Source organism: Lepeophtheirus salmonis, chromosome 9 (genome assembly GCF_016086655.4).
Source record: "Lepeophtheirus salmonis chromosome 9, UVic_Lsal_1.4, whole genome shotgun sequence".
Taxonomy (NCBI): domain Eukaryota; kingdom Metazoa; phylum Arthropoda; class Copepoda; order Siphonostomatoida; family Caligidae; genus Lepeophtheirus; species Lepeophtheirus salmonis.
In genome coordinates this window covers 25470640-25486979 of record NC_052139.2, presented here as the reverse complement: position 1 = coordinate 25486979, position 16340 = coordinate 25470640, and the positions used below count along the sequence as shown (strand labels likewise).

Here is a 16340-nt window from a genome sequence, read left to right as displayed (position 1 = left end):
CTTACAGCGATATGCCATTTAGCAAATCCTTCGGCAAAAATATTTCAGGCCAATCATCCTAGAACCCTATTATTGGTGTCATTTCTGGCCGTTTTACTACAAATTACTAAAATATCCATATTCTTTTTATTTGCCCATAGTTAGAATATTCATAAGGCATTAAGATCAAATTGTTGACCGGGTACAACGGCGATTTTGTTATGATGCTACTCTCTTTTTTTACGGTCAGAAACGTTGTTGTACCAACTAGTTTAAAGTAAAGTTTTGGGCATTATGGCGACAGCTACTCCAATTATAAAGAAGATTGAATTTAGAGAGGAGGAACGGTGTTGGACCATGATGATGATTTTGTCCTCAACAACATAGAGTTTTCAAATCTGGAGGTCTCAAATGTCGCTGGAGATCGGCCTTGGTTCTGGCAACAAGACTAAGCATCTTGTCATGTCTTAGACAGGTTGATGAAGTGAGCACTGATATGACTTCATTGGGAATTAAATATGGGCCCTACCAGTCTGGATCTTAATCCCGCCCATGGATTGTTTTGTCTGGGTCTATGTTTAATCTAAATTAAATTAAAGATCTTATGCAACGCTCTTACCTACGTTCCCAGAAACAGGTCGTGCTTGATGTTGGAGGAGGATACATCGAATGAGCTTTTTTTCAACATTCATATGCACAATTCAAGCTAATTTTCAATTAAATTTCCCGAAAAATAAGGCTTCAGTGACAATTATATATTTTTGAAAAATGAGCCGATTTGATTTCAACACACATTACAGCTTGTAATTTTAAGTGATCAAAATGAAATGATCGGATCAATTAATCTAGTACGTAATTAGAATGATCCCTTTTGATAATTAAATCAATCATGCATTTTAAGATGAAGAAATTACAAGTTATACAATGTGCTGATACAAGTCGCAAATTATCTGAGTAGCAGATCGTACAAGTTACCGTTTCTGCGTCTTATATCTCCTTATTTAATAACATCTTCTGTCCTATTAATTATCTTTTACTAAATTATGCAATCATATCTGTTAGATCTACTATTAAAATTACGCATTTATGATGTATTTACGAGTAATATAGATAATAGTAGGCATTTGAACTTGATAATGTGCCACTGAATATACCTATTAATCATTGAGTAAAAAAGTCATGAATTACAACTTGTACTAAGGAAAAATAGCTTCTATCAGTTATAACTTGTATACCATATATATATAGAATCGACCAGTTTGATCCTCGACTTTTTTCGATTATGGTTAGAGCTTGGGGTATGAGAATTACCAATGCAAAATTGTATTGTCCTACGAGGTCATCTTTAGGTCGCACATCCCGATCAAATTATGAGAAAAGCAAAAACTCTTTACTTAGTAAATATCCATACCAAAAGACATTTTTAGTTATTTTGTATCAAATAGTTTTGATAAATGTTTTTCTAACCTATAAAAAGTATTTTCAACTTTTTTTTATTGAAAAAATAGAGAAAAACAGATAGGAAAATTTGATGATCCGCATATAGTGCGCATACTTCTTCTTCTTTTTTTTCCATTTTCAAAAGAAAGATCAAAATTTTCTTATGTGATTCTTCTCTTTTTGCTCCATTGGGTAGCGTTAGAAAAAAATTATATTAATATTTTATATAGGTTAGAATAATGTCTATCATAGTTAATTAGTGCAAAATAATGATTAATGTGATATTTTCGTCCTTATTGGTGAAATAAGAAACTTTTGTCTCCATTCAAACTTTGAACAAAACGTGTACCCTAAAGATGTCATCGTAGAAAATGAATTTTTTCATTTGTAACTTTTCATAAAATATGAAAACTTTTCCGCACTATCCGTAATGGAAATTCGAAAAAAGTTGAAATTCCAACTGGTCTTATAGTAAGGGTTCTCTCAGATTGCAATTTTTTAGTGCCTAAAATGCTTTGCATAGAATAAATATGAACGTTAAAAAAATCCTCAGAAAATTCAGTTTTTCTTACTTTTTTGCAAATATCAACTTTATAGTAATTCACGAGAATGAATTGTTCCAAGAAGGACTTTTCCAGCTCTTATTGGTACAAATCATAAGCTGGTGACAATATTTATCGTTCTTTCTGGGTTTTTTTAAAAATCCAAATTCATGACACATTGCTTTTCAATCAATACAGATCAAGAAGATTAAATATATATTATAGTGGCAATACTGAGCAATAACATCAAAATTATTTGAGGTAGCCACTGGAAACGAGAAAAAAAAGTTCACTAAAATAATCGAAAAAATAGTATTTCACACTATAATCTCCAAACAATTTTAAAATATAAGTATATCTCCCATAAAAACTGTTATAAATTTAAAATCAAAGCGGATCCTTCATCAAGAAAAAAATTAAATGATTTGGAGAGGGGCTATAGCCTCTCAAGACCCCCCTGCAGACACCCCTCAAAATAGGGGTGAAAAATATTATGTTTTGTTGCCATTCCTCCTCCAAGGGACGACCTCACTCCATCGAAGGTTATGATGGGTTACGTCTATCCTCCTGAAAAATCTTGGGTAACACTCTCTTTGTCCCAGGGCAGGGCACTGAAAATGGGTCCTCTAACGGGGGCGCCCGTAAAAAAGTTAAAGATTTTTTTTTTCTAGAAAATTTTTTTTTTTTTTTTCAAATATTTTTTTTTTTCAAATATTTAATATTTTTTTCGTTTTTTAAATTAAATTTTTTGTGAACAACTGTGGATTTTTGAAATTTTTTCCACAAAATATTAATTTTTGTGACTAGTTGTGGATTTTTTAATTTTTTTTTTCTAATAAAATTAATTTTTATCAGAATAACTATAGATTTTTGAAATATTATTCGAGAAAATACAATATTAGATATTTTTTTCCAAAAAATTTTTTGAAAACGGCTATGAATTTTTGAATTTTTTTCCTAAAAATTAAATTTTTTATGAATAACTGTGTTTTTTTCTTCTAAGAAAATCCATATTTCAGATTATTTTCCAAAAACTAAATAACTTTTCAGATTTATTTGCAAAAAATATAATTTTTCAAATATTTTGAAAAAAGAATTTAATTTTGGGATTTAAAAAAAAATACCCCCTCCTCAGTCAAAAAATATATATATTACCCCCCCTGTACGCCCCTGTGTAATGGGTATTCTAACATGAGAATGACTCAAAACATACGGCCATGCCAACAAAGGTTGGGCTCAAGAAGAAAAACATTCAGGTCATTGAGTGGGTTATTCAGTCGAAAATCAGTATCAAAAGGCCAACATATAAAATCTGCAAGGGATCCAATATTTATTGCTTTCACTTATTCCCATACATTAACAATGTATGGGAGAGTCATCACTCATATTGAGTAATGCACTATTTTGCATTACTTTTTTTTTGTTTGTTTTTTGTTTTCCAAGAAATACGAATAAAGAAACAAAAAATAAAAGTTGAAGACATTTTATCAAAATGAAAGCATCTTTGCTTCTCTACGTCTTCCTTCTGATGAATTTCCAAGAAATATAGGACTTACATAGTACTAATGTATTAAACATATATGTGGTGAGAACATAAAAGCAAGCCTGTATTTTTTGATGAAACAGAGAGAACCGCATTATAAGTCTTTTACTTCAATGAAAAACCGATGAGGATTTTTTAAAGAGTCAAATACAATATTAAAACTACTCAAAAAATATCTAACAATTTATTAATATGAATTATATTTGTTAATATTTGTTCATGAACATATTATATACAAGTTCAGTCAATTTGATTCTACGATATTTGAACTTAAAATCGAATTTTGATATCATCAATATAATCAATTTCAATTGGTGAAGCACTTTCGTTATTCTTGCAACGTGAATACTTATGCACTCTTCTTTAATAATGAGTTTCACGTCATGACGTCACAGTATCTTTTATAGTCAGGTTTACCAAATATCTGATTTGTATCAGGTTCAATTAACCTTAAAAACCCTGGTTCCTAAGGTACTTAATCACTTTTTTGAATTAATATAAATTGTTTTTTATGTTATTGCCACGCATATGTCATTAAATGGTCATACAATCTTATAATTGTAGTAACCAAGTACATTGTCCCAACTTATTAGACGTCAACGAACATAAAAACTTTGCTTCAATAATATGGACGATAGAGGGAAATCAATAAAAAAAGACATTTTTATCAGAATCATCTTCAATTTTTTTTTCAAATTTGCTAATTATTTTAATATTAGTTAAAAACTCAACACTCTAAAATTTCAACCTCTTCTGTCCTTCACTTTAGAATTTAGAGACTTTTAAATTATCGACCTTGATGACACCTATTTTTAAATCGCAGTATTTACAATGTTTTTGAAGATATCAATCTACTTTAAAAACCATTTAATAGATAATTGTTTTATTCTTTTTTTGTATTTTATTTTATAAGCCAACAAAATTAGTTTTTTTATCCATAAGGTCACGAGCTCAATGTTTTGACATAAAAAATTATACTTGCTCCACTTTTTGAAAAATAAAAATTATCTATTTCACTCAAATTTCTTATATATTAATTTGTAATATATATCATTTAAAAAAATGCCTCTATTATTCAATATTAATATAATATTAGATACTGATAGTCGATAGAGAACTGAATAAAATCCCTAAAATAACGTCGCCTTCTGTCTGAATTTCTGGAAATGGAAGCCCAGGAATTTTGAAATACTTACCAGACAAGAAACAGATGGATTTTCGGATTTGTCAATATAAATGTGCCTTTAGTCCCCCCGTCTAGAATTAAACGCCACTTATTATCCTCATCTCAAATCAAGAACATGAATATTCATCTATAAAATCAAGTTAATGATGAATAATACATCATGTCAAACTTTAATTCTGATCTCACAAAGATGCTTATTGCATGTAATAAACAGGGTGTCCACGATAAATTGGAACTACTTTAAACTTCATTCAGATCCATAATGTGGATATTTGGGGTTAAATCATACTAAAATAAAAGGTTGCGTGTGCAATAAACTATAACTTCCACCACAATTGTTTTGACAACAAACAATAGTCATCATAGAACAAGCAAAGAGAGACGCCATCCTCGAATTGGCTTACGCGGGACACAAGCCCTCTGCTATCTACAAGCTTCTTAACTACCCCAAGACCACGGTATACCGGCTCTTCAATGCCTGGGAGGTTGAGGGGAATGGCTGCCGCAAGGACCACAACATGAAAAGTGACCGAATCCGCACTCCCCGCTTCCTTGAAGGCCTACGGAAGTCCATCAAGGCTTCGCCGGGGACTTCCTTGTCCAGGTTGGCCAAGAACCGTAGAGTGAGCAAGCAGCTGGTCTCCGAGGCTGTGAATGAGGACTTCGGGTAAATGTCATACCGAATGGCCAAACAACACATTCTCACGGCATCCATGAAGGCCACCAGGCTCACCAATGGTAAGCGTCTCCTCAATGACCTGAAGAGCTATGGAGGAAGAATCATCTTCTTCTCCGACGAGAAGAACTGGACTGTCGACAGAAGCTACAACGTCCAGAATGACAGGTGGCTTGCCAAGGAGACATAAGAGGTCCCTGCAGTCTTCACCACAAAGTTCCGTCCTCCGTGATGACCCTGGGTGTCATCTGCAGCACTGATGAGGTGATGCCTCCTTTCTTCTTCAATCCCAAGGAAAGGGTTAATGGATAATGTACTGCGAAGTCATGGAGGAGTTCGTCATCCCCTGGATGAAGGATACGGCCGCTGGGAGGGAGTTCATATTCCAACAAGACTCAGCGCCCGCACACATCGCCATGAGGACCACTAACCTCTTCAACTCCCACGACATCACTTTCTGGGATCGCAACACCTGGCCCTCCAACTCACCCGACCTCAATCCGTGTGATTACTACTGGTAGAGGAAGTTGGAGAGGGAGGTGTGCAAGGTCAGCCACAAGAGCATCGCGGCCCTAAAGGACTCCACTACGAGGGAGTTGAATGCTGTCGATTCCACGGAAGTCGTCAGGGCATACAAATCCTTTAGGGGCACGATGGAGAAGATGGTGGCTGCTGAGGGAGGACATGTTGAATAAATTTATTGTTTAATATCATGTCCCACTTTTTCATATTAACAAATACACTCCAAATTCCATTTTTATCAAGCACGTAGAATTTTAAGATAGCTCCAATTTATCGTGGACACCCTGTACTGCTAATCATCCTACGTTCAAAAAAATTATGGAAAAATACACGGATAACGGATAAAAAACGTCCAAGTCAATTATACGTAGTATATCTTCATTAAACATTTTGCTAATAAATACTTTCATTATACCCTCAAAAATCATAATAAAGCAGGCAGCTGATAATCATATCAGTATTTTAAACAATGATACCATAAGTGTTTCTTACCACTTATTGTATTATCCCCCCCCCCCTCTCCTTGCACGTGTTTTTCTCTACAGGATTATCAACTTTGCAGTTATAAGTTATTTGTATTGACTGTTATTTGTTAGGATTGCTATAAATTATCATAAGCATTCTTCATCAAATCGAAGATACTAGATGAATACTCCTTGGAGAATATGTGGAGTTCAATCCAACAAAAAATCGCGTTACTTCGTCATTCCCGGCATTAAATGTCGTTGTGATGAAGTGCAAGCATAATTACATATATATTAGGGATCATGAATTTGAAAATAATCTTAATGTGCATTGTTATGTAATGATTTAATTAAACGTAAGTATCCTAAAACAAATACTTTATTGAAATAGAACTGATTCATCCAGAGTCAAACAGTTCCCATATTGACTCTTTGTGGATTTGATACAAGAAGGAAACTTTGCTCCCAATAGCATTACAGTTCTGTTTAAAAAAAATGTTGGCCATCCAATTTCCGAGGAATTGCTTGACAAGGTTAGAACAAGGTTTCTCACATTTAGAAAGTTTATTGTTTAAAATTAAATAATGAGCCTAAAAAAAAATATCATTTCCGTCTCTATGTTTTAACTAATAAAATGAACAGTTTTTGCACGTTACTTGCTATTTTTCTTTTTATGCTACTTTTGTTTACAATATTAATATACTGAAGTCTAATAAATGTACAAGTGCGAATAAATTTTTTTATTACTTCATATTCTTCCTTAGGATACTTTTCCACAATTATGCTGATGAGTCTATCCATCACATATGGTTCGGTATCAAAAAAATTTCCATGAAACTTAATGAAATGCTTCTCTACTTTTTTTTGCAAAATTCCAAAAAAAGATTCCGATGGTTGAAGAAGTCCTCCTCTTTAGAATGTTTTAAGCCATTGACTTGGGTGAACTTGGATGTTGGAAGTATTACACCCCAGAGTGGGAAGTTTTTGATGTAACAATTTGGCCACATATCCAGCAACATAAATAAATGCTTCATCTTCACAGATTTTAAGAAGATGTAAATCATTAGATGGTTGTTCTATTGTATTTTCATCATCATTTATATCTTCCTGAATCTCACCTCTGATTTGATGATTTGAGGATAAATTATATCATCAAAGTCTTAACAAAATTTTATGTTATCTTTTGAATCTGCATCGCTCAAAATAGGATCTAAAAGTAATTTATTCAAACATAGTAACAAAACATTGGTCTTTCTTAGATCTGATAGGAGCACTCTAAACAACCCTTTTTTCTGAGCCACTTATTACGAGTATGCAAAATCGATCTATGGCCTCTAGGGCATTAGGATAGGAGTGGATCTGTCCAATATATCTTATTCTTGAAAAAAAGTTTTAAAGACAATCTTGATTTAAACGAGATGTCAATATATATGGAAGGTCAATTTCATTATTTATGTATTGATACAATGATATCAAAGATTGTGAAGAAATACTTATGCCCTTTTGGCTAGGCTTCAAAGCAGATGACTTAGGGAATAACCCTTCACTATTTTTATTCCTCTTAATTTGCTTCATTGTTCCAATCACATTTATCATGCCTTGGAGAATATCCTTTTGTATATCCAAATTTACTCCATAGGCACATCAAAAGTCCTTTTTTGATATTGGTCAGGAACTTCATCTCATCAAAGCACAAGAATGCTAAGTTTCCATTTGAAGTTTCGTTAGATTTGATATGTTGAGCGATAATTTTAATAATATTTGTTTGTCTTCCAGGAGCTGTTTTAAAATTTGGGATCCATCGTTTGAGGATTGTTACACTAAAGTCAAACAGTTCCCATATTGACTCTTTGTGGATTTGACACAAGAAGAAAACTTTGATCCAAATAGCTTTAGAGTGTTCTGTTTAAAAAAAGATGTTGCCCATCCAATTTCCGAGGAATTGCTTGATAAGGCCTACAAGGTTTCTTACATTTAGAAAGTTTATTGTTACAAATTAAAAAATGTTAATTCCTTTTTTTTATAATTTCTTAAAGCCATTTGATAAAGTTTAATCAAAATTTATAGGAAAGGTGTCCATTTATGCAGTAAAATTTACCAAGGCTTTGCACCCTTGGTAAATAAAATGCCCGACTCTGATTCCAATATTTTTAATGTCACCCACTCCGGCTTCAACACACAATTTCTTATAATATATATTTTATTGCCTATAAGTTTTATTGAGCCATTTAAGTCTAAAGACTATAAATATATAATTAATTAATAACTCCAGGTAGTTATTAGTAATATGCAGTAAATAATTGTACTATTTATAAATATACTATTTGGAATATAAGATATTTAACAAGATGAACAACAAATCAAATGCTTGAAACTTGTGAAGTAAACTTATTAATGAGTTATTAAATTTCAAGTTTGATATTTAATAGTTCTTAAGACCAAACTTGAAAGATAACTCATTAATAAGTTACTTTTATAGCAATTGAGCAAAAACTTTAAGAACACTCTATCTTAGCCATAGAAAATAGATATGTTGTATTTACTCAACTTTTGACCTAAGTGAAAATGCTGTATGTGTAGTTTTGTGCCAATTCTGATTTATTCGATCAAGTCGAGTCTTGGGACAGATCCTAACAGTCCTTCAAACTGTTGGTCCCTCGGACTGTCAGCAGTATAAATGATCAAAAAAGAATAAATAACGTTGAGTGACGTATTGAAGGACTAAACTTTATAAATTTTTAGGACTGGACCGGATCGGACCGAGGCTGAACTGAACGGGACTGCAGTCCAAGGATTGACACAACACTATTTATCTGTAATATTATTTTATAAAGCGAGTATTTACTCATATTCATTAAGTAATAAAACGCAAATTGTGTCCGCGTCCGTTATAAATATATATATATATAATCCTTCAGACGTGTAGTTATAGTCTAAAGGTGAAAATCTTTTGATTTTATCGAAGGTAATTTGAAAAAGAGGTGGGCGGCAACTTAGAGATTGATGCATGATATAAAGTTTTGTTGTGCAATTTGATTCAGGGATGAATTAAATGCAGTCATGGATTACATAAGAATGTATCATCTCATGAATGCAGGAGATATTTACATAGGTACATAGAGGAATGTTAAGAATAATTATTATCTATGTCAAGGAATTTTTAAAAGGAGCAACCTTTACCTAGTTTTATTTTTATATGACATTTATACTTTTTGTTTGATAAATATATCAAAACAATTTAGTTAATTTGTCCATTAATATTATTTTAAGAGTTTTGAAGGGTAGACGCTGTCTACTAGTAAAAGACAGCGTGTGGTCCATCAGCATAAAAACATGACAACTCCAATTTTATCAAAATGGAGTCTGGATTAAATTAATTGTATTATTTGACGATTTAATAATTACACTATCCAAAAAATCACACAAAAGAACAACATGTGCTGAACTTAGTACAATTTGATCCCGTGATTCCTAACATGGCCTTATTTTTTCTTTCATAGCCTCGTGGCCTTCAGAAAAAGGCCATACATTTTTTACATAATTTATACATAAATTAGGTTGATGTATTTTAAAACCAGAAGTTAACAAATTCTAAAACTATTTTTAAAATGGATGCATCCTACTTTTAACTCAAATTATCTTTGTTTTAAGTGCTTTTTATTCAGAGGCACATAGCTTCAAGACGAATAGATTCAAAAAGTTCATCAAAGCTCAACAATCCAAAATTTCAACCTTTTTTGTGCTTCTTTTCAGGATTTAGAGGCTTGTAAATTTTCGGCCTCGATGACATCTAGCCTATTTTGAATTTGCAATATTTACAATGTTACAAAGCTTTGTAAAAGGGCGGATAGTGATTAAGAATCTAAATAAGGTTACAAATTTTGTAATTTTTAAAGACTGCTGCATTTTAGAGGGGGGGGGGGCATGCATGAGGTAAAAAAATTGATTTTTGTTCAAGATGTCTTTTATGTAAAATCAGCATGTCATTAATAGTAAGCTAAAGAAACGCATTGCTTCTTTTTGTTTCATTTATATATAAATATATTGTACTAATTGTAGTTCTGACGTAAAGAAAACATAATTTAAGGATGTACTTACGCAGGAAACAGTTTCCTTCACAAAAGAAATTACCTACTTCATGATGTGTTTTTGCCAAAATTCATCCCAAAATTATGATTATTCATGTTTATATAAATAACTCTGCTAGGCAAAAAAAGTACTCTTTTAATATGAATATAATGGAAGTCATCGTTAAATAAATTATATTTTTAGATATTGTTTCCCATTTTTTATAAGCATGTGTTCCTTTTGAATTGTCTTCATTAAAAGAAGTAATTTATATTACTATAAAACGCATTAAATATGTGTTTTCTGTTGGAACAATGATGGAATTCTGACCTTGTCTCATATTAAGCTTGTTTCTCAATCTATGAGCCTTGTCTCTCCAACAACCCCAAATTTTCATTTTTGAATTTCTTTCCAAAAAAAATTATATTTTAAATTTAATATGTGAAATTCCTTGAGCCAAGACAAAAATATATATATATAAACAGGGTGTGGTTTTAAAATTAAGAATTTTTAAGACGAGGACATAAACCTTTTTATTTCTTAAATTACACTTCTTATTATATTTACAAAACCATTTATATACAAACGTAGGTCCCCTCCATGAACCTCGACATTCAATCCAACCACCCTCAGCCTAAACTACGGCTGCTTCCAACTTGGTGGAGATCCTGATGCACACCTTGATCAGGTGACCTTTATTCATATAGTACACAGCCTCAAAAATGGAGAAACCAAATTTTTGTGAGTAGACTTGTTGGATTCCCTCTCCAAGACGCCCCACACGAAATTATCCAAAGGATCGCAGTCCGGGGAGCTAAGCCACATTTTCTTATACTAGAACATCTTCAAATCATCCGAAAACCAATTTTGTTTGCAGATCGATCTTCCTTGCTGATGTTCCTATTCCTCCAGACTCCTTGAACTCCTTTGCGACATTGTACACGGTGGCAGAGGACAAGTCGAGAAAGTCGATGATCTCTTTGGGCACACACCCTGGACAGAAGGCGACAATGATTGATGCACGACGATCGTATTCGGAGCACATTTTCAACGCTTTGTAAACAAAAGTTATACAAAATTGTCTGTTAAATCTGATAAACTGGTTTTTAAAGCTGTACGTTAAAGGGTTCCCAAGAAAACCGGGTTTAAAAATATTCTTAGTTGTAAAACCACACCCTATATATATAATCTTGTAGACGCCCCTGACGTCATGGCAGCTAAGCCTATCTCCTCCCAAACATTCTTCAAATTGTCAGGATTATCAATTTCACTTTTTTTATTTTTACAGATCGGCAGGACATGTATTATAGATCGCAGCCTATAAGTACTGATGAAAATCATGAGCATTTTGAGGATGTTAAAAAAAATGAGGTACCCAGACAATTTCAATATTGTTTTGGAGAAAAGCAACTTAGCTGTCATGAGATTTCATTAGATTACCTTTAAGCAGAAGGAGAGAAGTAATTAAAAAGTGACGCAGGGAAGAATCACCACTACGTTATCGATCCTCAACTCTATTCTGAGTCCAACAAGGACTTACAATTCTAACTCTAGTAAAAGGAACGATCTTTTTGCCACCAAATATTTCTCTCAATTCCTTTTTTTATAGCCAAAACTAAAGAATAAACTTTATATTATAGCTTCAAAAGGTTTTTATATAAAATAAATAGTCAATTTTGATTGATTTTTCCAATTTAACTTTTAATTTTCTAATGGAATGTTTAAAGAATAATAAGGACTGTAAAGTTACACGACCAAATTCTCCAATTTATTTAATAATATTTGGTTGATTATTTGACTAATTGTAATAAATTATGAAGATTTTAGAGGCAAGGAGATTAACATACATTATATTTATAAATATTTATTACTCATATAATCAACTTATTTATATTTAATTTTGAAAAGTTTTCACGCAACCTTTTTTATTGTTTATCTATTAAATATTCCGTTAGAAAATTAAAAGTTAAACTGAAAAATCAATCAAAGTCAAAGGTTTTTGGACGGCTTGTAATATAAAGCAATTGATTAAAATATGTGAACAATATAAGTTTATTAATATAATCCATCATTTACTGATTTTTTGTATGATTTGACATTTTGTAGGAGCTCTATTGAATAGCACTTAGTTTATCGTCCGATTCATGGAATGTTTTTTATCAATTTTTGTTACCTTTAATTTTCATTTTTATGGTTATTTCACTTCAAAATACGGGTTTGAATGGAAATTATACTATAGAAACCTGATTTTTAACAAAAAAATTAAAGGGCAAACCTATTGTTGTTGAAGGCTTCAATGGTCATTTTCGTGTTTTATGGATGAATTAATCATTTTAAATGTTGTCGTTTTATGATCTGAAATTTTGTTACATACAGTTATTCCAAGGGCGTCACCGGGGGGAAGGCTGGAAGTGCTGTAGCTATCCCACACTAGATGAAGGAATTTTTGCTTTTAACTAGAAAATTCAACCTTTCAAATTAATTTAATTTTTCAAAAATATATATATATATATCCCCGTGTATTCTATATGGACATTTCTCCTTTTCATCAACAATATAGAAAAAACTCGTTTATGACGAAATATACAAATTTGACCTGATGAACGCCATTCACATTGTTATTAGAAGCAGGGCATATCTATGTATGTAACTATGAACAGTTTATGAGTAAAAAGTCATTTTAAATAATGTGGTATGTTAATATAAAAACAGTCTTGAACAAAAAACTGGAACAGAAGAAAATCCCAATATACTTTATAGAACATGCAGTGTGCGTAAAAAATCGTTCCATTTTTGCTGGTAAGATTTAAATCAACTTCATCAAGATTATGTATCAGTATTCAGGGGCGTCCGGGTGACTATATTTTTTGGAGGAAACTTGGTTTAAATTTTTTGGAAAAAATAAAAACTATATTCTTAAGAAAAATTTCAAAAATAAAATTAGAAAAAAAATTCCAATCGTCAGGCTACAATTAATTTTTTTCGAAATGAAAATTTTGGATTATATTCTTATGTATCACTTGAGAAAAGGAACTTTGATGAAGCTTTCGAAATTAAACAACATAACTTTAAAAATCAAACTTAGGAAATTCAGCAACATAGCTTTAAAATTCAAACTTCTGAATCCCTTTACAAATAGAGAATGTCGTTAAAAAAGTCCTTTCACAAAGTTACAGAGGTCAAAAAACGCATTTTGAATATTAAAAACATTACATACATTTTTTTTATGATTAAAATATAACAGAAAGTCTCATTAACAGGTCACCCTAAAATTTGGACACCTTAGTACAAATGCTAAAATAAAAATTTCGAAGAAGTTGACCTTTTTTGTGACCTTTTACCTTTGACATGACCTTAAAAATGTATTTAATAAACTTATTGACAATAGATTAAAAAAATACGAATTCATGGGCGACAAAGTAATTTTGGGGGTAAAGGGGGAGGGCTGGAATGTTTTTCTTTTTTTCTAGAGTGCTTAAAAAATTATTTTACAGGTAAAATTGAATTTGATTTTAACACCCCCCCCTTATAATATGTATATTATGATAAAAGAAAAATAAACAAACACGACATCGGTTCTAACAATGGAAGAAGTGATAATCCCTTAATTCTCCGTTATCAATTATAATATTATTCATGTTCGGCAACACTCTTGGATTATCGGACAAGTATTTGCATAGCATCTGGCAAGAGCAGCGATTTGCACTTCGTTACGATCCATTTGTCAGAAGAAGAGGTAGTTGGCTGTGGCGCAACAAACTACAGAGAGGACTCGGGTCAAGTCGTTAGAGAGTGCGAGGAAAACTGTAAAGCTCAGTTCAGTTGGAGCAATCGGAAATTGCAAGAGAACGGTGGTCTTCTTCTCTTCATAAACCTTATTTTTTGTCCAAAGAGAACGAAACCAGCTGTATAAGATAGTTAACTAAAGGACTCGAATTCTCGCAGTTATTTATCTAGGATTGTGAATTCTTACTTTCAATGTATTAAGCCAAGTTATAAGAACCATATTACTTATAAGATCTTCTAATACGATTTTTTTTGTGTATATTTTGTAGATGACAATCACATTTGAATATGTAACTACTTTTGTAATTGTAAATACTAATGTAACCTTGATACTAAGTAATATTATAATACAGTATTGAATAAAATAATATTTAGCATTTTACCATTATGAAATATATATATATACATTTTAAAAAATGTGGATAAATAATATTAGAATAATAGCCTGGGAGGATTAGTATGTAAATTATATTTAATTTAAGCCTTCTTTTTAAACTTGGAACTTCAAATATATTTCTGAATACTCTACTTTGTCATATTTGCTTTTTCATCAGTTATTATTCTTAGAATATGGTTCATAATGAATTACAATTTCATGGAGTGTGACGTTTTCAAGTCTACTGTAACGGATAAAAAACGTCTAACTCAATTATACGTAGTATATCTTCATTAAACATTTTGCTAATAAATACTTTCGTTATACCCACAAAAATCATAATAAAGCAGGGCTATGATAATCACATCAGTATTTTAAACAATGATACCATAAGTCTTTCTCCACCCCCCTTCTCCTTGTACGCGTTTTTCTATACAGAATTATCAACTTTAACTATGAATTATCAATTGTTCTTCCTTATAAATATAAAGGATTTTCACTGACGTCATAAATTAAATTCTAATTGAAGGAGACACCATTTTGTAGGCTCAAAGTTGATATTGATTACATTCAAATAGATAGTAAGGTTTAAGTCCCTTTATTTGTTTTTCTCATTTTGGCATTCAATATATTTGATATTTGAATATAATCCAAGTGATATATACTGAAAAACCTAGGGAATTTATAAATTTGAGCAATTACATATGTTTGGATCGATTAGGGATAAAAAAAAGTAGGATAATTATAGAAAAATATCTTATTCTTTCCATTGTAATAGTTAATTTCTATCTGCAAAACTGAAATGTGATTGTATAACGATATAATAACATATTTTTATATAGGTAAATTTGTGTCAGATATATACTAAATTTAGCCAATAGAGGGATAGTTTTTTGATAGAGGTTAAAGTCCTTCTACTTGATGGTCTCATTTTGACATTCAATAGTTAACTATTTTCTTAAATATTACTATAAAAAAGAAGAGTTTTCAATGGTAACTAACTTGGTTGTTTAGGGTCCTTCCAAAATGGCCGACATCTACAATCCTGACTTCATGTGAAAATACTCTATTCTATTATGGTATTTCTACATAATTTTAATGTATTTAATTCATAAAAGTTTTAAAAATCCCTCTTCTAAATATGGCCCCTAAAAAAGTTACTATATCTTTTATGTAGCCCATATCCTAAAAAGTTAAATCACCCCTGTTCTAGACCTAAGTTAATACGTACATAGTATATGATGTGGCAAAGGAATCATTATCCTTTCTTTGTCAATTTTACTTCTAGCTGAAGATATATGCATAATTTAATGTAACGTAGGTGACTGAATAAGTACGTAGCCAACTACTTATTAGAAAGAAATGTTTAATTTTCGATTTGACAAAAGAATTTTGTCATTTTTCCCCCTTTATTTGAAATAAACGTTGGGTTATAAATAAATGTAATCCTCTAAGCTTGACTCTATAAATTATTCTAAATATTTATTTTCCTTTGTTTTTTAATCAAATGCCACTCGTTAATGATGTAAAATGTATTAATAGTACAAAGTGGATTACATTTTGAACAATACATTACTCAATATCTACATAATATACTGTTTATTGACTCAAGGTAATTACATAATTAATCAACTACATACATAATTTGTTACTTCACACATTGTTTCTTATATAAAGGTTGCGTTAGATACATATTTGCTGAGATTGCGTTTATCTTTAGTAATTTTTGTACATGAACTAAGTCAGGGATTCTAGACC

The 16340-nt window shown here is 31.3% G+C and overlaps 1 protein-coding gene across 3 annotated transcripts in view; it reads right to left on the bottom strand.

Annotated features, from left to right (window-relative positions):
• LOC121124038 (uncharacterized) overlaps positions 1–16340 on the bottom strand; it is a 38959-nt gene that overhangs the window by 11874 nt on the left and 10745 nt on the right. The gene's annotated exons all lie outside the window — the stretch shown is intronic.